The sequence below is a fragment of the Lasioglossum baleicum genome, chromosome 1 (assembly GCF_051020765.1).
Source record: "Lasioglossum baleicum chromosome 1, iyLasBale1, whole genome shotgun sequence".
In the NCBI taxonomy this organism is placed as follows: Eukaryota; Metazoa; Arthropoda; class Insecta; order Hymenoptera; family Halictidae; genus Lasioglossum; species Lasioglossum baleicum.
Genome location: NC_134929.1, coordinates 647611 through 663646, shown reverse-complemented (window position 1 = coordinate 663646; position 16036 = coordinate 647611). Strand labels below are relative to the sequence as shown.

The 16036-nt window shown below is 35.0% G+C and overlaps 1 protein-coding gene across 15 annotated transcripts in view; it reads right to left on the bottom strand.

Moving 5' to 3' along the window:
- Window positions 1–16036, bottom strand: part of LOC143210125 (uncharacterized) — a 957580-nt gene that overhangs the window by 656833 nt on the left and 284711 nt on the right. For 2 of the 15 annotated variants that reach the window (XM_076426701.1, XM_076426710.1), the window contains exon 1: window positions 4391–5296. The exons of the other annotated variants lie outside the window; for them this stretch is intronic. The gene's annotated coding sequence lies outside the window, so the exon portion shown is untranslated. Of the gene's footprint in view, window positions 1–4390; window positions 5297–16036 lie in introns of those variants that run through there. 15 annotated transcript variants of the gene reach the window in all.

Genomic DNA, 16036 nt, shown 5'->3' with positions numbered 1-16036 from the left:
GATAATAAATTTTTAAATGTTTTCGGCGCAACGGTTCAATCGTTTATTACGAATTATGAAGCAACTTTGCTAATTGTCAAACAAAATCAACGTTTCGATCCTAGTTTGGCTTTTTTTCAAGATTTATATGAATCGCGTCTGTAAATTAAATATGTTATAGTAATTTTGAAAAAACAGAAATATCGAATGATTGAATGTAAGAAATATTGTTCATAAAGACACACTCACTTGCTTTGGGGAAAATAAATTTAACATATTTAATTTACAGAGAGAGAGAGAGAGAGAGAGAGAGAGAGAGAGACGCGATTCAAATAAATCTTGAAAAACATACAAACTAGGATCAAAACGTTGATTTTTTTGAGAATTAGCAAAGTTGCTTTATAATTCGTAATAAACGATCGAACCGTTGCGCCGAAAACATTTAAAAATTTATTATGTAGTAAACTACTTGCTTTAACTTCTCAAAAAAGTTCAAATCGTATAGTCCAATATTAAAAAAGTTATCAATGCATTAAATCTGCAGTCTAATAATGACTAATACATACGATAATACTTATCTTATAGTTAGGCTTATATATTTGTGCAATTTGCTATTGTACAATTTTTGTAAGCCTACTCATAGAAATGTTTTCTTGGATAATTTAAGGAACACTTAAAAAATTGTATCGTATATTAAAAATATCAAAAAATATTTATTCGTGTATAATATCTTCCTGTATGGTTGTTTTTGTAGGGCATAATAGTAATAATTTTCATTAACTGTGATAATAATGTATAATGTAATAATAATGCAACTGTAATAATAATGTTTCAAAACAAAATGTTATTTCCAAGAATTTATCTCTGTCTGGTATAATTTTAAAAGTATACTTCAAAGACATAATATTAGTTTAATTTAGAAAAACATTTCTTACGTTGTTTTATGTTTCAAACTATTTTTTCATATCTGAAATTCATGTCTGAAACATATCTGAGCTAGGAATAATGATTAGGCACCTAAATGCTATCATTACGATGCTTTTGCAGATACGTGAAATTGACAGCGTATCATTGTTCAACCTTCGATATGAATAAGAGCAGTTATGCAACAATGGTTTTGACGCACACTGAATGTAACTCAACCCTTTCAGATTGTGTATTGACTTACTGAAACTGCTGAAGAACATTATCTGCGTTATTATTAAACCGTGAATTCACAACTGTGTGAGAGAAACAAAAATAATATTCTTAAATTCTTCTACTGTTCTTACAGGTTTCAATTCAACCCACCCATTTTTGCCATAAATACATCAAATTCGTAGTTTAATTATTACAATTCTTAAGCATTGAATTTTTAGATGCTTATATGCATATGTCAAATAAAGTCTAATGTAAAATATAGAGTATTTCTCCTAATTTAACCATCTTAAGTATCTCGCTTATTTTTTAAGATAAGAGAAAAAGTCGGAGAAAAAAATTATTTGGTTCGAAAAGACAAATAAATATTCTTCACTTATCCGAGATTTCAAGATCATCGAAGTTTATTTAAGTGGGACTACATATTTTCATTATAACCCAGATAGCACATGACGTCTTAAAGACGTCCATTTTACGTGTATTTTAGGTCTGCAAATCTTACGTCCTAAAAAGACGTCTTTAAGACCATAAACAGTGTGGTTTTTAAATACCGTTTTTAAAACCGAGTTACTGTTTTTGCTTCAATTTCAATTTCAATTCCAGTTGCAATTTCAATTCCAAATTCAATTCCAAGTTCAATTTCAATTTCAATTTCAATTTCAATTTCAATTTCAATTTCAATTTCAATTTCAATTTCAATTTCAATTTCAATTTCAATTTCAATTTCAATTTCAATTCCAATTCCAATTCCAATTCCAATTCCAATTCCAATTCCAATTCCAATTCCAATTCCAATTCCAATTCCAATTCCAATTCCAATTCCAATTCCAATTCCAATTCCAATTCCAATTCCAATTCCAATTCCAATTCCAATTCCAATTCCAATTCCAATTCCAATTCCAATTCCAATTCCAATTCCAATTCCAATTCCAATTCCAATTCCAATTCCAATTCCAATTCCAATTCCAATTCCAATTCCAATTCCAATTCCAATCCCAATCCCAATCCCAATCCCAATCCCAATCCCAATCCCAATCCCAATCCCAATCCCAATCCCAATCCCAATCCCAATCCCAATCCCAATCCCAATCCCAATCCCAATCCCAATCCCAATCCCAATCCCAATCCCAATTCCAATTCCAATTCCAATTCCAATTCCAATTCCAATTCCAATTCCAATTCCAATTCCAATTCCAATTCCAATTCCAATTCCAATTCCAATTCCAATTTCAATTCCAAATTCAATTCCAATTTCAATTTCAATTTCAATTTCAATTCCAAATTCAATTCCAATTTCGATTCAAGTTTCAATTTCAATTTTAATTTCAATTCCAGTTTCAATTTTTATTGTGATTTTAAGTTTTATTATTGTTATTGTGATTTTAATTGCAATTGTTATTTTTATTACATTATTTATTTCAATTCCACATGCGTTCTTCTGATAAAGGTAAATATTTATTGGTTTAACTTTAAACTCGTTTTTGTCGAAATCTATTTTTATTTTCCTCTTCTTTTAATTTAATTAACATTTATGGACCTTTAAGGCTTCTTAGGAACGTCTTAAAGACCTCCCGAATGTCCTACGAATGTCTCCTGAACGTCTTTTCGACGTCACTAATACTTTTAAACGTACCATTTTATAACACAAGACGTTCAGGAGACGTTAGTAGGACATTCGGGACATCTTTAAGACGTCTGAATATCCAACTGCAGACGCCTTAAAGACATATTTGTGCTATCTGGTATAAAAAAGCAGATTCAAGGATATGCAAAATGTAGACCTTTGCGTGATCTTCAATGACAAAATCATGTTTTTATAGGGAGAAGGTACAGGTACGATGAAATGAATATTATTACTGTTTGACTATTTTGTAGTAATAATTACTGGCGCACAACACTTGGGAATTTATTTTATTATCCCATGTTCCCATGTGATCTTCAGTTCTTCATTATTCTATGAGAACAATTTTTAAAAAGTATTAATTCCTGATAATTATTTGAAAATGATCATTCATCGATTTGACAAGTACACGAGTTGGCTTGCATAAGAAAACCATTAGCTTGACACTGAATTTTTGTGAGAACGGTTCCCATTAATCACTATCTTTTCTGTTGCATCAATTAATCAACTGCGAAATTTCGTTTTTCTTGCTTTCAACGTGTTCTTCTTAATTCTCATTTACTTCCCGCCTGGTTTAATTCGCAGTTCTAGACTTAAAAAAACGAAGATAATAAACAAGTATTATAAATAAATTAAACATCTAGACATTGAAAATGCAGTGATTATAATTTGACTGCTACTTAAATATTTCTTAAATAAATCTACGTAATTTTATGAATAAATCAAGATAAATCATTCTTAATTAGTTGTGTACACTCACTTTTGATTCATATTTTTACAGATGCTCAACTATTTTATGTTGTATCTCAAAAATTACTTATCAGATTGAATCACGTTTTCTACATTTAATTACCATCAATCTACACTTTATGTTTTCAAATGACTTTTCCAGTAGTGTAACATATATCTAATAATTGTTAAATAAATGCCGTGTTCTCGAGGTGTATACTCACTTTTGACTCTCACTGTTTGTAACTAATCGAAACCAATTACTTAAATGTTCGGAGGTATATAAAAACGGAACAAAATTTTTGAAAATTTGACAAGATATAATTTTTACTAAATTAATGCAATTGCTAAAGTTTGGGTTCGATTCACTGCACCGTTTAAGAATTACAGCAACTTAAAGTACGCACATTTTAACACGTCTTCTAATGGAGAATTCATAAAATTCCACTTCAAACTCTATTTAAACCTTGAAAAAACGCAACTAGAAACGCCAGTTTTTTTATATATAGTAAAAATTGTAATTAATTATGTTCAAAACTTATTCAGATTCACTAAACTGTTACGGAGCAAAAAATTATAAACTGTTACAAAACGTCATCGTGTTGTCCTTCTCACTAGCATGGAAACGCGACAACTGTGTAGACCACTGAATACAGCTACAATTAGAGGGTACAATTATTCGCAAAAGGCACTTTTTTTATAATACGAAGTCAATTTGATTAAAAAATAAATATAACATGAAATTCACTAATTAAACGAAAGCTTTTTAAATTAATCTATTTTTTTAATGCAAAATATACTCGTGGATGGCTTTCATTGCCAATATATTGATGGATTTCGAATTTCTTGTACTTTTGTCTCCCATTGTACCTCCAAAACATCCTTAACGCGAGCGATTTATACAATTCTAAATAAGGTACATACCTTCCTTCAGTTATGACACAGTGGACAAATTCGCAAATTTGAGACGTTGCAACACGAAAAGAACAGTACACTGATGTAATATAAGTCTTTTTAAGGAGAGTTAAGGAGATGTTCAATTTATGCTGCCGCTCGGACGCAAGAACATTTACTGGCCTCTGCGTCTTGGAATCCCCTTCTACGCGCAGTTTTTTCGTTCGGCAGCGAAGAAAGTGCTATTTCTGTTGTGGGGAAGACCACTTCCCTGAGAGATGTGCAAGGGAATGGTAATGGGAGCCCGAGGAAGTCGGGTGAACAACGTCGTAGGAACTCGTACGCTTGCCGAATCAAACTCTAAACCCTCGAATATCGAATAGCTGGTCGGATAGAGAGAAAACTACCATGTTCTAAATTTTTAACACCTCAGCATGGATATCATATGACCCTCCTACGGTGTTCATGAAAACTTACCCTAATGTAATAACACTTGCACCTGCGACCAAAATTCTAATTTACGCTCCAAAAAATACAAATTTTTTATCAGATATTTATTCATCACAAAAATTTAATATTTACTTGATTTAGTCTTGCAATGCTGATGCGAAAATCAATCTGCTCTTCATCTGCGAACTTCGCTGGGATCAAGGACGATAAATAACATTTATTGCAAACTTTTCTACGATAAAAGTCATTAATAGTGAAATTTAAGATAATTAACACACAAAACAAAGAAAAAAAATCGAAGAACAAAATGATTAAACAATATCGATTTTTAAACTTTTTGGTTACGAATAACAGTTCTTAGTGTCCAAAAATTTGGATCTTCTTCGACAACTGCTATCGATGATAGACATTTATTTCGATCGCTTATAACAGTTATAGTCCAGTCAAGGAGAAGTTATAGAGGGAAATAGAAGGAACACAATTTTTAACTTTGGGTCTTTCTTTGGACTCTAGTTAGGAGATAAACATACTAAAAGTCCCTACTCCTCGGAGGTGAGCGGGGTGCAGGTAGAAGGTCCCCTTTTTGGGTTTTCCGCTTATATCTCGGAAACTATGCGTCCTAGCGATAAGACCATTCCATACAAAATTAAAGCTGACAAAATGTGCCATAAGATTGGTTTTATTCAGTTTTTCGCTATCTCGCATAGTTTCCGAGATATCCGCGCTCAAAGTTCACTAACTCTTCAGCACAACTAGTGAACTTTGAGCGCGGATAACTCGGAAACTATGCGAGATAGCGAAAAACTGAATCGAATATATCTTGTGGCACATTTTGTCAGCTTTAATTTTGTATAGAATGGTCTTATCGCTAGGACGCATAGTTTCCGAGATATAAGCGGGAAACCGAAAAAGGGGACCTTCTACGTGCCCCCCGCTCACCTCCTAGGAGTGGGGACTTTTAGTATGTTTATCTCCTAACTAGTCCAAACAAAGACCCAAAGTTAAAAATTGTGTTCCTTCCATTTCCCTCTACACCCTCCTTATGAGCATTCATTGACTGGACTCTTGTCAATGAGAGAAGTTCATTTCGATCACCTATAACCAGACTGCGAATGTTTATGCAGTATGTTATTTTTATAAACGATTCATAGGAAAGTGAAATCAAATAAAATCGCATTTTCAATGCAGTAGCCTTTGTAGATCTCAAGTAAGTAAAAATCGTACCGAATTCTGTTCAATTGTATATTTTAGCATTGTTTTGAAAATTTTCAAAAGACATGAATGCATAAAAATCCGCGGACTACCTATAATAGTTATCAATGAGAGAGATTCATTTCCATCACTCATAACAGTTATCGATTATCGAATTTTTTTTCACTTGCTCATAACAATTATTGATTAGAAAATTCATTTCGGTTGCTTATTTAATTATCGAGTTGTCTACTCTTTTTTTGGATGGAGCAAACCTGTGAAAATTATTGAGAAGGTTTCGTACCACAAGATGAATCAATAGAGGATCATAAGAACAACATAAAGTGTGACATTGTTACATAGTTGTTACAAATTGTTACATAGTTGTCTTTGTTTACAGACAACTCTATTGACCCGTCTACTATATGGACGTACAATTGTTTACAGGAAAAATTTTATTATTGTCAGGAGAAAATTTGGAAGAACTCATCTTTGTCACATTAACCCTTAGCACTGGAATGGCGACTCTGAGGCGCCACAAAAAGTTGCTGTACCATTATTCAAAATATTGTTTGCGTTATTAAATATTAGTAATTACTAAGCATCTCTGGGTATTGTATGGGGTATTCACCTATTTCATATCCATCAAATTTAAAAAGTCATAGAGAATAGAAATATTATTATAGAAATATTCTTGGTTGGAAGAAATGTTTGATTTTCGAGTTAAAATATCTCCGAGTGCAAATTTTGATTGCAACAATTAATTTTATGAATATCAAATTTTTCAAATAATTGATTGTCTATTATTTGAAAGTTGTACTATTTAATAATAACTATTAAAAATTTCCTTCATCGATTGGTGTTATGAGCGATCAAACTGAACTTCTCTCATTGATAACTATTATGAAAGACCGAAATAAATTGCACTCATTAATAACTGTTATGAGCGACCAAAATTCATTTCTTTCATAGATAACTGTTATGAGCGATTGAAATAAGTTTCTCTCATTGATAACTGTTATGAGCGATCAAAATTAATTTCGCTCAACGATAACACTGACCCACAAGAAAATTACTTTTCCGTCACTTATAATCCTTATTTCTAACCAATACGATTTTAGTCGATGAAATACTTATTATCCCATGACTTTTTTTCCTTCTGGCTTCTGGTTATAACAGTTATGGTCCCTGACTGGGATCTAGCGGCGGATTTGGACATGGGTTTTATTTTTATTTAAAGGGTCCTCTTAGTGTAAAAAGAAACTACAAACAATTTAAATTAGGGTCATTCCACGCAAAAACGGACACTTTTTGGTGTAAAATTTCGGATTTTGTTCAAATTTAAATATGTCGTAGTCTTTAGTGACCTATGAACGAATCTCTCAAAGGATTTTTCGATATCCTAAAAATTGTTGATTTTACAGATGTGTAAAAAAACGTGTCACTCTATTTTCATTAAATCATGAGTCTAGAACTATGAAACCGATGAAAATGATTTTTTGTGAGCTTGTAGTGAAAACTTAAGAGTATGTAGTATGTATCTACAGCTTGTCAAATGTAACTGTGCGGTTGACCAAAACATAGGGATGCGCAGAAGAAAACAAAGACCGCACTCGACGAGAGAAGGATGCAACATTTGAACGGTAAAAGTACACAATATCTCGTCAAAAGTGCGTACTGTCCATTATTTCTTACAGCAGTAAACATACAAAACAACTGTTTATAGTATGATAGTTGAATTGTACGATGGGACAAGTATATTAACACAGACGAATTATTTTATTTTATATTTAAAAAAAAAAATTTTTTTTTACGTATCCCGTGGATCACCTATTCTAGCGGTAAGCGCCACTGGCGGCAGCTCATGTCGGGCAAAGATATTTTGCTTTCTGGTTCGGTAAAAGCGTCGACGTTTCAAACTTCAAAGGGTGGTTTCTCAAGATAAAAGTCTGCTCTATCGCGTAGTATAGTTCGATTTTCTTCTGGACCCTTATTTTTTGAGATAAATTGAAAAATATCGTCAAAAATTGGTGCAAAACTGGTGTCTCTCCGTCTTTAATGATCGTTTAAACATGTTTAAACAATCATAATATATTAATATTGGATATCACTGTATTCGGGAAAGTTTAGACTTTCCTTAGAGAATCTATAAGATTCCTTAGGGAATCTTTTGCTGTAAAGATCCATTCAATATCTTTTATAATAACATCACAATATTTGTCCAAAGTTGAAAAATATGTCATTTTTTCAAACTCTCTCAAAAACTGTGCGTCTAGGAGAAAAATTAAAGACGGATTCGGAATTAGCTCAGAAAACTCTATAAGAATTGCATAGTGAGAATCGAAATCCTTTTTGGCTGTTGGACAGTGTAATCAATGTCGAACTATCGTATATTACACCACATTGCGTGCGATAGAATTAGGAAAACTCATTTTGAATTTGAATCTTTATTGAACGAAATAAATACGTAGCGAAATTTATTTCATTAAATGATTCAGTCATTTCCAAATATAAATTGTGAGCGAATATCTGTTGAAGCCTGTCCATCACTGAAGACTGCGAAGATTTTTCGATCTATGAGATGAGCAGAGTAATATGATCTAGCCAAGAGGAGGATAAAAAATGCAATGCGCACGATTAAGAAGAGTGACTGACAATGAGAAGAAAGTGATTAAGAAGAAATCGATTAAGAGGAATTGATGATGATGTAACCACCTTATGACAATTAAGCTAAGAACAAAGGATTGATCGATCTACATATAAAAGGGATGGCTCCTCATTAGGAGCTCAGTTCGATTTCTACAGATTTTGAGATCTTAAAATTGGTGTTTGTTTTAAGTTTTCTCATAGGAAAATTGTAATATGTCATCTATTACAATTATTCTTTCGTGTAAATATAATTCTGCGTAAATAATAAATGGTATTGAAAACTTAACAGTAGTTGTAAACAATTTTAATCGTTTATGAAAGCTATAATGGAAAATATTTTTATTTTTTAACCACACCAACTACATCTTTCTATATATTGATGGTTGTAAAATACACTTGAAGTGTAATTATGGTGTTTCATATTTAATTAGTTAACCACTGTTCTTCATAAAATGCATAAAATTTAGGAGAGATGTCAGGTAATGTCTAGTGGAATGTTCCGTCACATACAGACGCTACCTTTTAGATAGTTTCAAATCACAGAGACAATGTATGTGTTGTCCGAGTCGGGTGTCACCCCACTCCGCCTTCCAGTCAGGCCTTCTTGGAAGCCTCTGGAAAGAAACGCCGAGCGACCATGGTGTTCTCATTTGGTTGATGCTATTTTGTCAAAACAAATCCGTGGTCGTTTCACATCAAAAGGCAATCGGCGATCTTCAACTGTTCCATTCGAGGAACACTCTTCTCGCATACATAGAAGAGTCCTCACTGTAGGGAATTACATGTATAGACAACACGTAATGTATAGTAATAATGAGCGCCGTAGTTAGAGTGGGGATTACCGGCATCCAGAACGATGCCGCAGTCGCTCCGAAGTCGTTAAAGAGTATACAGTGTTCGTCATAGGTATTCACAAGTTACAAAGACAATTATATCATTTTGTCAATTATATTATATATTAATAAATATTCTATACCATATTAATTACAACACTCACAACGACACCTTCTCACCACATAGAAGGTTCTTCACGCAATACCCCCTCTCGAATACATAGAGGGACCTTTGAAAACGCTCGACGGCTAGAAGTCAATTTTTTCGTCAGTCGTTTTCGAAGCTCGCACCGCGACACTTCCATTTGACATAACGAAAAAGATTCTTCCTTGGTCTCCCAGTAGCCAAGGCGAAGAACATCAGGATCGCATCAGACGAGATCCTACGCGTATAAGGCAGGATTTGCTAGATGCCTTACTGATGAATCCGCTAGCAGATCTGGGACGAAACGCGATCCTATAAGTACGAACGGACATATCCGAACATTAACTTTATTACCCAAAATTAATTTGGCGGGTAGTAATCGGCGGTACCGGGAATTACAACGTGAATTACCGCGCGCCCGAACACATGTTATAAACTAATTATTTTTTTCTCTAGTTACTAGGGAACTGTTAATTAACTTTACGGGGAGAAATTACGTAACGTCTGCAACGTAACCAATAATTATAAACAAATGCAATGAATAAGAACGTGTTAAAGGCTTGAAAACGATTCTATATATGTTGTATAATTCGTGATATAAACATTAATATGATTAGACTCTAGGAACAAAATATGTACCAGTGCTGTAACGAGGGTATGAAGCGCCTGTGGCAAGTGTCTAACTTACGCCTCCCCATAACCCAATAATGACAAAAAAATTAAACATTTTAATGTAACAAGTTAAATTTTACTAAATGCAATATATTAAATACTATTATTAACCTCATCAAAATGAGTTGCCTGTATATACAATAATGTATTTGTCAAGGTATTTGTATGAATAAATAAGAACAAATTTTTATTCATATTCAATGACAACAAAATAAAAGAAATACAAAACATAGGTATATATGTTTTGTAATGAGAGTTCGTAATATTTTTGCAAGATTTGAAAAGCGTCCAAGCAATCCTCAACCGGGTCGGTATCCTTCGTTTTGCGCCTCAAACCCAGTTGCGCCCGTGGCGGGCGCCTTCTTCGCCACGCCCTCGTTACGGCACTGCAAAGTACTATACATATTGTATTGTGAAATAAAATGACATTGTAAAACAGTCTATTAATATGAAATTTACTGAAAACCTGCTTTTCTTGATGCTAAATATGAATTATAAATGATCATCTCCATGAAATTACTTGTACATACAGGGTGTCCCAGAACAAGTGTCGTTCCTTGAAATGGGAGGTTCCTGAGACCATTCTAAGAGACATTTTCCTTTGCACCAATGTCAACTGCGGCTTTGTTTAGGAGTTATTAACGAAAAACACGGACCAATCAGAGCGCGCCCTGGGCCGCCGCGCCGCGCCACGCCGGCAAGCGAGTGTCGGTGGTACGCCGTGACATCGCAACGAACAAGAGTTTCTCGATTATGTGAATGTTCTCCGATTTCAATGAGCTTTGGATATGTGGTCAAGATCATTATTCTGAACAACATTTCTCTTTAGACTTTTTGCCGATCGGCTTTAATTTACGAGATTATCGCGAGAAACTTTACTTGTAAATCCATGGGATCGATGTATTATTAGCTTCTATCCGATTTCAATGAGCTTTGAATATGTGGTCAAGACTATTATTCTGAACAACATTTCTCTTTAGAATTTGTGGCTGTAGGCTTTAGTTTACGAGATTATCGCGAGAAACTTTACTTGTAAATTCATTATGGGTGTTCATGACAGCGGACACGGCCTGCTAATGTCTCCGAAACTAAAGCCGACCGTCAACCATTTCAAAGGAAAATGATATTTAAAACGTCGAGTTTTATAACATTATTTCAAGGTCATTGAAATCGATGAAGACCCGGATCATCCTTACCCGATTTACGGCAACTTTACCCGAACGAGAAAAGATGCAGAAACTGATTGTTTTAAAAACTTACTTATTCAGCCGTAAATCCATTTGCTGCTTCGAAATGTGTGTCAATGGGTCACTCGGCGACGAACTGCACAGATGTCTTCAGGTATACCGAAAGGTAAGGGGCATACAGCCAGGTCGACGAACTGTACAGCCGGTGGTAGAAGGCCTAAGGGATGCGCGGTCAAGTCGACGATCCAGAATTTCACCTTCACTTTCGAATCGATAAATAATTCGTATGTTTATTTCACACAGATGCCTTAAAATTTCTCCACACTCACAATTACTGTTCACATTTGTCAACACATAGTTATGCACTAATAATAATTGCCATATCCCTTGTACTGCTGCACAAATCACAACAATCAGGTAATGCAATCACTAGACCGCGGATTTCATGCATTTGTAGCAAACATTAGTAGGTACATTTTAATACAGTAGAGAGATTAAAATAATTTCAAAACACCATAGTATTATTTTCAACTTCTTAAAATGATCACAGTGAGAATCAAATATCTGTCTGGCTCCTGTCCCTTGTAATAGCGGCAGCCAACATTAATTTTGCATAAAGATCCGCAGTCTAGTGATTAGTTTAAATAGCACTATCAAAAACACAGCTAATAGCAACCGTTAGCTTTGAATTGACAAGTCTGGAGATGTTCTCTCTATCGCGGCTCGACCGACACTGGTTTTCCGCAAGATTTTTCTAAAGAATTTAGGAAGGGTATTTAGTCGATGGGTAACCGCGCGTTCGAAAACGTCATCCGTCCTTTTACCCAGCAAGGGGTAAAAATGTGAGGTCAGCGTAGCATCCCTATTGTCCATAGGACCTTCCTTAAGAAACTTTCTAAAAGAAGGACAGACGACGTTTTCGAACGGTTACCCATCGACTCTGCGTACCAATCTACAGGAAAAACTAAACATGTGTTTGCCATAAATCTTACAGCGGTCCTTCTCGCGTCCTGTTTTTCGTCGTTTTCCTAAACGTGCTACAGCGTGCATTTCGAATTTCGACACTCTAAATGCCCTTCCTAAATTCTTTAGAAAAATCTTGCGGAAAATCAGTGTTGTTCGAGCCGCGATAGAGAGAATATCTCCAGACTTGTCAATTCAAAGCTAACGGTTGCTATTAGCTGTGTTTTTGATAGTGATATTTAAACTAATCACTAGACTGAGGATCTTTATGCAAAATTAATGTTGGCTGCCGCTATTACAAGGGACAGGAGCCAGACAGATATTTGATTCTCACTGTGATCATTTTAAGAAGTTGAAAATAATACTATGGTGTTTTGAAATTATTTTAATCTCTCTACTGTATTAAAATGCACCTACTAATGTTTGCTACAAATGCATGAAATCCGCGGTCTAGTGATTGCATTACCTGATTGTTGTGATTTGTGCAGCAGTACAAGGGATGTGGCAATTATTATTAGTGCATAACTATGTGTTGACAAATGTGAACAGTGATTGTGAGTGTGGAGAAATTTCAAGGCATCTGTGTGAAATAAACATACGAATTATTTATCGATTCGAAAGTGAAGGTGAAATTCTGGATCGTCGACTTGACCGCGCATCCCTTAGGCCTTCTTCCACCGGCTGTGCAGTTCGTCGACCTGGCTGTATGCCCCTTACCTTTCGGTATACCTGAAGACATCTGTGCAGTTCGTCGCCGAGTGACCCATTGACACACATTTCGAAGCAGCAAATGGATTTACGGCTGAATAAGTGAGTTTTTAATACAATCAGTTTCTGCTCCTTCTCTTTTTTTACGATTATCTCGTAAACTAAAGCCAACTGCCAAATAGTCTAAAGAGAAATGTTGTTCAGAATAATGGTCTTGACCACATATCCAAAGCTCATTGAAATCGGATAGAAGCTAGTAGTACATCGATCCCATGGATTTACAAGTAAAGTTTCTCGCCATAATCTCGTAAACTAAAGCCGATCGCTAAAAAGTCTAAAGAGAAATGTTGTTCAGAATAATGATCTTGACCACATATCCAAAGCTCATTGAAATCGGAGAGCATTCACATAATCAAGAAACTCTTGTTCGTTGCGATGTCACGGCGTACCACCGACACTCGCTTGCCGGCGCGGCGCACAATGGTTCCAACCGCCCAAAAGCTGGCCAAAACCCCAAAAATGAATTATGAGCTAGGACGTTTTTACCCATTGGGATGGGTACTCTAATAGTGACTCCGTAGTCGGGTAAACGGGAAAATGCTTGCATTTTTTTACCTGAGTTGCAGTCGTAGTCGAAACTTCGCTTTCGTTAGACAGGCATTTCTCACGCGCGTGAGCGTACGTACGAAATATAAGTGCAAAGTGTATAAGTTATATTGGAAGCTACTGATTTTTATACTACATAATGGATACAGTTTGTGGAGGTAAGTTCAATCGTTTTTAGTGCTGAATTGTTAATGTTAACCGGTTAACAATTACGCGGAAGGGGAACGTAAATTTTGACCCATACATTTTAAAGATGTAGTGATAAGTTAAAACCTCCACACACCTCCAGCAAATAACTTACATAGGGTCTTAGATTATACTATTATCTTGCAAAATCTAGAATCTTAATTGCCAATTCGCGCCATTTCTCACGTACCACCATTTTATATAACTCAGTGTATGCATTTTATTAGCTTTCACCAAAATATCTCGGAAAGTATGAATGATACTAAAAAATGTTTCAAATAAAAATTTTACGGTTTGAAGGAACACATTTGACGATGGTATGCGTTTGACTTATTAGTGACCTTGAAACGTCCTGCGAAGGTCACGGGTCAATTTTTGAAAAAAAGGGTTATTTTTTTCATATATTCTTATAGCTGACATTCAGACAATTTCAAAACAATATAATAACATTATTTTGCGTTAATTTGTTACCGAGATATAAACGTTTTAATAAGAGAGCTAGAGAGGAAGCGACCTTTAAGGGACAGACAGGTGTAAGTAAATTAATTTATAGAAGTAATTAATTAACGTTTTAATTAATTCTTAGACAAAATGTTTCAAATATTGATTTCTATTATTTACTTTCAGGGTCTCGTGATAGCGAAATCCGTTTGACGAGAAAACAGATTTTTCAAATAATTAAGTGTTATTTGAATAGTGATATTACTATAATATCTGAACACCTTCAGAATCAGATATGCGAACAGCACGGGAAATTAATTGATGTAAATCATGAAACAAAGACCGCATTAGGGATTTTAATTTCTAAAATTAAGACAAAATGGCAAAGAGTGAAGAGAACGGAAGATTCCTTTTTTAGAAGGTTTGCTACGTGGCTTAATGTATCTGTTGCATTCCGTATACCTGCAGACAGCGACAATCATGCGAACATCATTGGCCGTCCTTTTTTAGAATTTGAAACCTCCAGCGAAAGATCAGAGCGAAGAAAGACAGCAGATATTCGGGCAAATTTTTCAGATGATGCATTATCGTATGCAACTCAAATGAGTTTCCGACATTTCTTGTGCTTTGTGGTCGCAATACGTACGATACACCTCGGAATGCCAATTTTTGAACAGAAGTAACAATTTTTTAACGTAAGCGTTCGCCATATTGGATCCGCCATTTTGTTTTTTCGAATTTTGAGTCCAGATTTGTACTCAGCGGACCCGAAAACCATAGTATACTAATTTTTGAACAGAACTAACAATTTTTTAACGTAAGCGTTCGCCATATTGGATCCGCCATTTTGTTTTTTCGAATTTTGAGCTCAGATTTGTAATCAGCGGACCCGGAAACCATAGTATACTAATTTTTGAACAGAACTAACAATTTTTTAACGTATGCGTTCGCCATATTGGATCCGCCATTTTGTTTTTTCGAATTTTGAGTCCAGATTTGTACTCAGCGGACCCGAAAACCATAGTATACTAATTTTTGAACAGAACTAACAATTTTTTAACGTAAGCGTTCGCCATATTGGATCCGCCATTTTGTTTTTTCGAATTTTGAGTTCAGATTTGTAATCAGCGGACCCGAAAACCATAGTATACTAATTTTTGAACAGAACTAACAATTTTTTAACGTATGCGTTCGCCATATTGGATCCGCCATTTTGTTTTTTCGAATTTTGAGTTCAGATTCGTAATCAGCGGACCCGAAAACCATGGGATACCAATTTTTGGAAAAATTGAAGTACGTTTAGGGGTTTTGGCCAGCTTTTGGGGATTTGGAACCACTGTGCGTCGTTCTCGTGCTACAGCGTGCATTTCGAATTTCGACACTATAAATGCCCTTCCTAAATTCTTTAGAAAAATCTTGCGGAAAATCAGTGTCGTTTGAGCCAGGGCGCGGCGGGCCAGGGCGCGCTCTGATTGGTCCGTGTTTTTCGTTAATAACTCCTAAACAAAGCCGCAGTTGACATTGGTGCAAAGGAAAATGTCTCTTAGAATGGTCTCAGGAACCTCCCATTTCAAGGAACGACACTTGTTCTGGGACACCCTGTATACTCATACATACAGGGTGACCTACGTAGACTGTTATGTTT